Source organism: Pleurodeles waltl, unplaced genomic scaffold (assembly GCF_031143425.1).
Source record: "Pleurodeles waltl isolate 20211129_DDA unplaced genomic scaffold, aPleWal1.hap1.20221129 scaffold_58, whole genome shotgun sequence".
Taxonomy (NCBI): Eukaryota; Metazoa; Chordata; class Amphibia; order Caudata; family Salamandridae; genus Pleurodeles; species Pleurodeles waltl.
Window position 1 is genome coordinate 722927 of NW_027150290.1, and position 9272 is coordinate 732198.

Here is a 9272-nt window from a genome sequence, read left to right on the forward strand (position 1 = left end):
ATCATGCAGGTACCCGCTGGCATCTTCCTAGGGTGCATTTCTGCAGTCTTCGGCTAACCGGGGACTCTTCTTTTGCACCCCCTTCAGGGTTGGCAGGGGCGCCTGTCCTTCCTGGAACCTCTATCGACTTCTGTACTTGGTCCCCTTCCTTTGCAGGGCTTCAGATCCAATAATCCAGCAGTTGTTATTTGCAGACTTGGTTGGCTGCTGCAAAATCCCAAAAACGAGGTGTAGTGTGTCCTAAGGAAACTTGCAGTACTTTACTCCTGCTTTTCTGGGCTCTGGGGTGGGGTAATTTACTTACATTTACTGTATTCTTACTCTCCAGGCGATTCTGCACACACTACACTTGTCTAGGGGGGAATTCGTGATTCACATTCCACTTTTTTAGTATATGGATTGTGTTGCCCCTAGACCAATTTTCTCCCATTGCATTCTATAGGATTTACAACTGTTTGCATTGTTCTATGACTATTTACTTGTCTAATTTTGGTGTCTAGTGTATATATTTTGTGTAATACTTACCTCCAGAAGGAGTAGTGCCTCTAAGATATTTTTGGTACTGTGTCACGCCAATTAAGTACCTTTTTTTTTTGGTAACAGTGAGTATTGTCTTTACCTGTGTATAAGTACTGTGTAACTATAAGTGGGATTGCATGAGCTTTGCATGTCTCATATGTAGGAAAGTACCATCTTGCCTGGCATGTTACCCCCATATTTCACTGTATATATGTTGTTTAAGTTGTATGTGTCACTGGGACCCTGCCAGCCAGGGCCCCAGTGCTCATAAGTGTGCCCTGTATGTGTTCCCTGTGTGATGACTAACTGTCTCACTGAGGCTCTGCTAACCAGAACCTCAGTGGTTATGCTCTCGCTTTACTTTCTAAATTGTCACTAAACAGGCTAGTGACCAATTTCACCAATTCACATTGGCATACTGGAACACCCCTATAATTCCCTAGTATATGGTACTGAGGTACCCAGGGTATTGGGGTTCTAGGAGATCCCTATGGGCTGCAGCATTTCTTTTGCCACCCATAGGGAGCTCTGACAATTCTTACACAGGCCTGCCACTGCAGCCTAAGTGAAATAACATCCACGTTATTTCACAGCCATTTACCACTGCACTTAAGTAACTTATAAGTCACCTATATGTCTAACCTTTACCTGGTAAAGGTTGGGTGCTAAGTTACTTAGTGTGTGGGCACCCTGGCACTAGCCAAGGTGCCCCCACATTGTTCAGGGCAAATTCCCCGGACTTTGTGAGTGCGGGAACACCATTACACGCATGCACTGTACATAGGTCACTACCTATGTACAGCGTCACAATGGTAACTCCGAACATAGCCATGTAACATGTCTAAGATCATGGAATTATGCAAAGGGGGGGGGAAGGGACCGGGAGATTGATTGGTCCAGTGTACACTCTCCCAACAATAGTACAGACACGCAAAGTACACTGTTCCATAAAAAGAAAGAAAATAGAGAGACCTGAAAAATCAGGCGCGAAAACCCTCATGCATCACAATGGATGACTGGCATCATCATCGGGCAATGCTCCACGCCAGGCCGGCAGTGCAACGCCTGACGGGCTCCCCACGCGGGGGGCACTGAGCCGTATTGTTCTGATAGCTACTGGTGAGTAACAACTATCTAAACAGACATGCCTATATTCAAGCACCAGTACGCAAAGGAGAGAACAATGAAAATTAAAGATAAAATTGGTTAATCATCACTACATATATCATCATTTTAATCAATAGTCAGAGATGGAACCAAGATTAAAAACAAGAGAAAGTAATAGATTGAGTGTCAATGCTCAATTACTTTCAAGGAGCAGTAAACTAGGAGGAATAACCCTCTAGAAATCCTCCTCAACCGGGGTCAACATGTTTCGCGTCGTGTGGTCCCCACGGATCCAATGACGCTTCATCAGGACCAAAATGTTAATAAGCTCTTCTCCAGTTTAGACAAAATTTGATAATATCACAATCATAAAATACATGAGCCAGTCACTTACATTGAGGTAAACTAGGCTAAGTCACAGTCAGGTCGCCCACCCCCAAGTCGGGAACAGGCACCTTGGTAAGCACGTCCCAAAGACTCGGCTACCAGTGTGGAACCGCCGGTCCTGAATTACGGACCTACCCTCAGGAACGTGAAACCGCACACCCATGATTGTGATATTATCAAATTTTGTCTAAACTGTAGAAGAGCTTATTAACATTTTGGTCCTGATGAAGCGTAATTGGATCCGTGGGGACCACACGACGCGAAATATGTTGACCCCGGTTGAGGAGGATTTCTAGAGGGTTATTCCTCCTAGTTTACTGCTCCTTGAAAGTAATTGAGCATTGACACTCAATCTGTTACTTTCTCTTGTTTTTAATCTTGGTTCCATCTCTGACTATTGATTAAAATGATGATATATGTAGTGATGATTAACCAATTTTATCTTTAATTTTCTTTGTTCTCTCCTTTGCGTACTGGTGCTTGAGTATAGGCATGTCTGTTTAGATAGTTGGTACTCACCAGTAGCTATCAGAACAATACGGCTCAGTGCCCCCCGCTTGGGGAGCCCGTCGGGCGTTGCACTGCCGGCCTGGCGTGGAGCATTGCCCGATGATGATGCCAGTCATCCATTGTGATGCATCAGGGTTTTCGCTCCTGATTTTTCAGGTCTCCCTATTTTCTTTCTTTTTATGGAACAGTGTACTTTGCGTGTCTGTAAGATCATGGAATTGTCACCCCAATGCCATTTTGGCATTGGGGAGACAATTCCATGATCCCCCGAGTCTCTAGCACAGACCCGGGTACTGCCAAACTACCTTTCCCGGGTTTCACTGCAGCTGCTGCTGCTGCCAACCCCTCAGACAGGTTTCTGCCCTCCTGGGGTCCAGCCAGGCTTGGCCCAGGAAGGCAGAACAAAGGACTTCCTCAGAGAGAGGCCTCCCCCAGCCTCTGGAAATGCTTTAATGGGCACAGATGGTGCCCATCTCTGCATAAGCCAGTCTACACCGGTTCAGGGATCCCCCAGCCCTGCTCTGGCACGGTGCTGGACAAAGGAAAGGGGAGTGACCACTCACCTGACCTGCACCTCCCAGGGGAGGTGCCCAGAGCTCCTCCAGTGTGCTCCAGACCTCTGCCATCTTGGAAACAGAGGTGCTGCTGGCACACTGGACTGCTCTGAGTAGCCAGTGCCAGCAGGTGATGTCAGAGACTCCTCCTGATAGGCTCTTACCTGTGTTGCTAGCCTATCCTCCTTCCTAGGTAGCCAAACCTCCTTTTCTGAATATTTAGGGTCTCTGCTTTGGGGAATTCTTTAGATAACGAATGCAAGAGCTCATCAGAGTTCCTCTGCATCTCTCTCTTCACCTTCTGTCAAGGAATCGACCGCTGACTGCTCAGGACGCCTGCAAAACCGAAACAAAGTATCAAAGACGACTACTGCAACCTTGTATCGCTGATCCTGACGCCTTCTCGACTGTTTTCCTGGTGGTGCATGCTGTGGGGGTAGTCTGCCTCCTCTCTGCACTAGAAGCTCCAAAGAAATCTCCTGTGGGACGACAGAATCCTCCCCCTGCAACCGCAGGCACCAAAAGAACTGCATCACCGGTCCTCTGGGTCCCCTCTCAGCACGACGAGCGTGGTCCCTGAAACTCAGCAACTCTGTCCAAGTGACTCCCACAGTCCAGTGACTCTTCAGTCCAAGTTTGGTGGAGGTAAGTCCATGCCTCACCACGCTAGACTGCATTGCTGGGTACCGCATGATTTGCAGCTGCTCCGGCTACTGTGCACTCTTCCAGAATTTCCTTTGTGTACAGCCAAGCCTGGGTCCCGACACTCTAACCTGAAATGCACAACCTCCTGAGTTGTCCTATGGCGTCGTGGGATCTCCTTTTGTGACTTCGGGTGAGCTCCGGTTCACTCTTCTTCGTAGTGCCTGTTCCGGCACTTCTGCGGGTGCTGTCTGCTTCTGTGAGGGCTCCCTGTCTTGCTGGGCGCCCCCTCTGTCTCCTCACGCAAGTGGCGACATCCTGGTCCCTCCTGGGCCACAGCAGCATCCAAAACCCCTAACCGTGACCCTTGCAGCTAGCAAGGCTTGTTTGCGGTCTTTCTGTGTGGGAACACCTCTGCAAGCTTCTTCACGACGTGGGACATCTGTAGGAAAGTACCATCTTGCCTGGCATGTTACCCCCATTTTTCACTGTATATATGTTGTTTTAGTTGTATGTGTCACTGGGACCCTGCCACACAGGGCCCCAGTGCTCATAAGTGTGCCTGACTGTGTTACCTGTGTAGTGACTAACTGTCTCACTGAGGCTCTGCTAACCAGAACCTCAGTGGTTATGCTCTCTCATTACTTTCAAATTGTCACTAACAGGCTAGTGACCAATTTTACCAATTTACATTGGCTTACTGGAACACCCTTATAATTCCCTAGTATATGGTACTGAGGTACCCAGGGTATTGGGGTTCCAGGAGATTCCTATGGGCTGCAGCATTTCTTTTGCCGCCCATAGGGAGCTCTGACAATTCTTACACAGGCCTGCCACTGCAGCCTGAGTGAAATAATGCACACATTATTTCACAGCCATTTTCACTGCACTTAAGTAACTTATAAGTCACCTATATGTCTAACCTTTACCTGGTAAAGGTTAGGTGCAAAGTTACTTAGTGTGTGGGCACCCTGGCACTAGCCAAGGTGCCCCCACATTGTTCAGGGCAAATTCCCCGACTTTGTGAGTGCTGGAGACACCATTACATGCGTGCACTACACATAGGTCACTACCTATGTGTAGCTTCACAATGGTAACTCCGAATATGGCCATGTAATATGTCTATGATCATGGAATTGCCCCCTCTATACCATCCTGGCATAGTTGGCACAATCCCATGATTCCAGTGGTCTGTAGCACAGACCCTGGTACTGCCAAACTGCCTTTTCAGGGGTTACACTGCAGCTGCTGCTGCTGCCAACCCCACAGACAGGCTTCTGCCCTCCTGGGGTCCAGCCAGGCCTGGCCCAGGATGGCAGAACAAAGGACTTCCTCAGAGAGGGGGTGTTACACCCTCTCCCTTTGGAAAATGGTGTGAAGGCAGGGGAGGAGTAGCCTCCCCCAGCCTCTGGAAATGCTTTGTTGGGCACAGATGTGCCCAATTCTGCATAAGCCAGTCTACACCGGTTCAGGGACCCCTCAGCCCTGCCTGGGCGCGAAACTGGACAAAGGAAAGGGGAGTGACCACTCCCCTGACCTGCACCTCCCCTGGGAGGTGCCCAGAGCTCCTCCAGTGTGCTCCAGACCTCTGCCATCTTGGAAACAGAGGTGCTGCTGGCACACTGGACTGCTCTGAGTGGCCAGTGCCCACAGCTGACGTCAGAGACTCCTTCTGATAGGCTCCTTCAGGTGTTGCTAGCCTATCTTCTCTCCTAAGTAGCCAAACCCTCTTTTCGGGCTATTTAGGGTCTCTTTCTTTGGGGATTCCTCAGATAACGAATGCAAGAGCTCATCAGAGTTCCTCTGCATCTCTCTCTTCACCTTCTGCCAAGAAATCGACTGCTGACCGCGCTGGAAGCCTGCAAAACTGCAACAAAGTAGCTAAGATGACTACTGCAACCTTGTAACGCCGCTCCTGCTGCCTTCTCGACTGTTTTTCTTGGTGGTGCATCCTGTGGGGGTAGTCTGCCTCCTCTCTGCATCAGAAGCTGCGAAGAAATCTCCCGTGAGTCGACGGAATCTTCCCCCTGCTAACGCAGGCACCAAAAAGCTGCATCACGGTCCCTTGGGTCTCCTCTCACGACGACGAGCGAGGTCCCTTGAATCCAGCAAGACTGTCCAAGTGACCCCCACGGTCCAGTGACTCTTCAGTCCAAGTTTGGTGGAGGTAAGTCCTTGCCTCCCCACGCCAGACTGCATTGTTGGTTTTCGCGACTTTTGCAACTTCTCCGGCTCCCGTGCACTTCCAGCGGAAATCCTTTGTGCACAGCCAAGCCTGGGTCCACGGCACTCTAACCTGCATTGCACGACTTTCTAAGTTGGTCTCCGGCGACGTGGGACCCCTTTGTGTAACTTCAGGCGAGCACCGTTTCTCTTCTCTTCGTAGTGCCTGTTCTGGCACTTCTGCGGGTGCTGCCTGCTTCTGAGAGGGCTCCTTGTCTTGCTCGGCGTCCCCTCTGTCCACTGACGAAATTGGCGACATCCTGGTCCATCCTGGGCCACAGCAGCATCCAAAAACGCTAATCGTACGACTTGCAGCTAGCAAGGCTTGTTGGCGTCCATTCGACGGGACAACACTTCTGCACGACTCTCCACGGCGTGGGGGATCCATCCTCCAAAGGGGAAGTCTCTAGCCCTTGTCGTTCCTGCAGAAACCACAGCTTCTTCTGTCCAGTAGAAGCTTCTTTGCACCAACAGCTGGCATTTCTTGGGCATCTGCCCATCTCCGACTTGCTTGTGACTTTTGGACTCGGTCCCTTTGTTCCACAGGTACCCTCGACTGGAAATCCATTGTTGTTGCATTGCTGGTTTGTGTCTTTCCTGCATTATTCCTTTACCACGACTTCTAAGTCTTTGGGGGAACTTTAGTGCACTTTGCCCTCACTTTTCAGGGTCTTGGGGTGGGGTATTTTTCTAACCCTTACTATTTTCTAATAGTCCCAGCGACCCTCTACAAGGTCACATAGGTTTGGGGTCCATTCGTGATTCGCATTCCACTTTTGGAGTATATGGTTTGTGTTGCCCCTATCCCTATGTGCTCCCATTGCATCCTATTGTAATTTTACACTGTATGCACTGTTTTCTAAGACTATACTGCATATTTTTGGTATTGTGTACATATATCTTGTGTATATTTCTTATCCTCATACTGAGGGTACTCACTGAGATACTTTTGGCATATTGTCATAAAAATAAAGTACCTTTATTTTTAGTATAATTGTGTATTGTGTTTTCTTATGATATTGTGCATATGCATTAGTGGTACTGTAGTAGCTTCACACGTCTCCTAGTTCAGCCTAAGCTGCTCTGCTAAGCTACCATTATCTATCAGCCTAAGCTGCTAGACACCCTATACACTAATAAGGGATACCTGGGCCTGGTGCAAGGTGTAAGTACCCCTTGGTACTCACTACAAGCCAGTCCAGCCTCCTACAACATCCACCTTACAAAGGGGAAGTTCCTAGTCCTCTTCGTTCTTGCAGAATCCACAGCTTCTACCATCCGGTGGCAGCTTCTTTGCACCCTCAGCTGGCATTTCTTGGGCATCTGCCCAATCTCGACTTTGTCGCGATTCTTGGACTTGGTCCCCTTGTTCCACAGGTACTCTCGTTCGGAAATCCACTTTTGTTGCATTGCTGGTGTTGGTCTTCCTTGCAGAATTCCCCTATCACGACTTCTGTGCTCTCTGGGGAATATAGGTGCACTTTACCCCTACTTTTCAGGGTCTTGGGGTGGGCTATTTTTCTAACCCTCACTGTTTTCTTACAGTCCCAGCGACCCTCTACAAGCTCACAAAGGTTTGGGGTCCATTCGTGGTTCGCATTCCACTTCTAGAGTATATGGTTTGTGTTGCCCCAGTCCCTATGTGCTCCTATTGCAATCTACTGTAATTCTACAGTGCTTGCATTACTTCCTTTTGCTACTACTGCATATTTTTGGTATTGTGTACATATATCATGTGTATATTTGCTATACTCATACTGAGGGTACTCACTGAGATACTTTTGGCATATTGTCATAAAAATAAAGTACCTTTATTTTTAGTATATCTGTGTATTATGTTGTCTTATGATATTGTGCATATGCCACCAGTGGTATAGTAGGAGCTTTGCATGTCTCCTAGTTCAGCCTAAGCTGCTCTGCTATAGCTACCTTCTATCAGCCTAAGCTGCTAGAACCACCTCTTCTACACTAATAAGGGATAACTGGACCTGGTACAGAGTGTAAGTACCCCTTGGTACCCACTACAAACCAGGCCAGCCTCCTACAGGAACAAATTAGGCAAACACTTGTTTGTGGATGGGTGAGGAGTCAGCCTGCATCACACAGTGACTGGCACACCTGCACCACTTGGGTGTCTGTGGATTCAGCCTGCAACACACAGTGACTGCCACAACTGCACCTCTTGGGTGTCTGTGGACTCAGGCTGTCCCACATGGAGACTGGCACACCTGCTCCACTAGGATGTCACAGATTCAGCCTGTACCACATAGTGTCTGGCACTCCTGCTCCACTTGGGTGTCTGTGGATTCAGCTTGCACCACACGGTGATGGGCACACCTGCCACTTGGGTGTCTGATCTGCTCAGGAACAGCTGTAAGACAGTGCCACAATATAGGCCACTTGAGCAGAAGAAACTGTGCTCTGGTCCTAGGAGCATGGAATCCAGGTTGATGGACCCTCAACTCTGAGGTCCACGGCTTCTGCTCACTCTGGACGATCGCACGTCCCGCATGTTTGTGCACTCTCCCTCTTTCAGCAGCTGCATGACAAGAAGACAACTCTTGCTTCCAGGGCTGACTCCAGGTGACATCCCCTGACTCCTGTGAAGCTGACTGACACGCAGACAACAGCTCTGGTTCATAGCACACCTCTAAGTACTCTGTAGATCACTCCCTACCTCGGTCACAGACAACATGGAACTAAAACAGCAAGTGGGTCAACAGCTCTCATGCAGCCAAAGCCAACAAGAATGTGGGCTCTCTGTCTACACCCCCAGAACCAGTTTGAGTTTGTTCTTTTTTGACCTGTCCTCTCAAGGCTGTCTTCCAGACACAGCCTTTGTGTACGGTGATGCTCTTCACAGCAGGGTTGTTTCCGGTTTGCACCACCCATAACTGAGGAACAAAGAGCTGTGAGTTTTCTGCACCTGGTTATCAACAGCCACACACCACAGTGATCATGAAACACACAAAAGACTGGCCTCAGCTAAAGGAACCTTCACACACGGAACAGAGACTGCTGCCCCACCCTTCACCCTCACCATCTTCCAAATGACAGTACTCATGAAGACAAGTCACCTACACTCACAGCAAAAGGAGCATATTGAATGTCTAAATGGATCCCTGTCTCCTCTTTCCCACTTCAATGAGCAGGCCTCCTCCCTCCAGCTTCAGGAACGTCATGAAAACACTCACACTTTCTGGGACAAAATGCAACCCCATCCTGTACACTCAGCCAGGCCAGGCACTTGCAAAATGAAACCCATAGGTCTCCAATTCTCTGGTTCACTCGTACCCACAATGAATGTCCCATACAGGTAACACACGGACG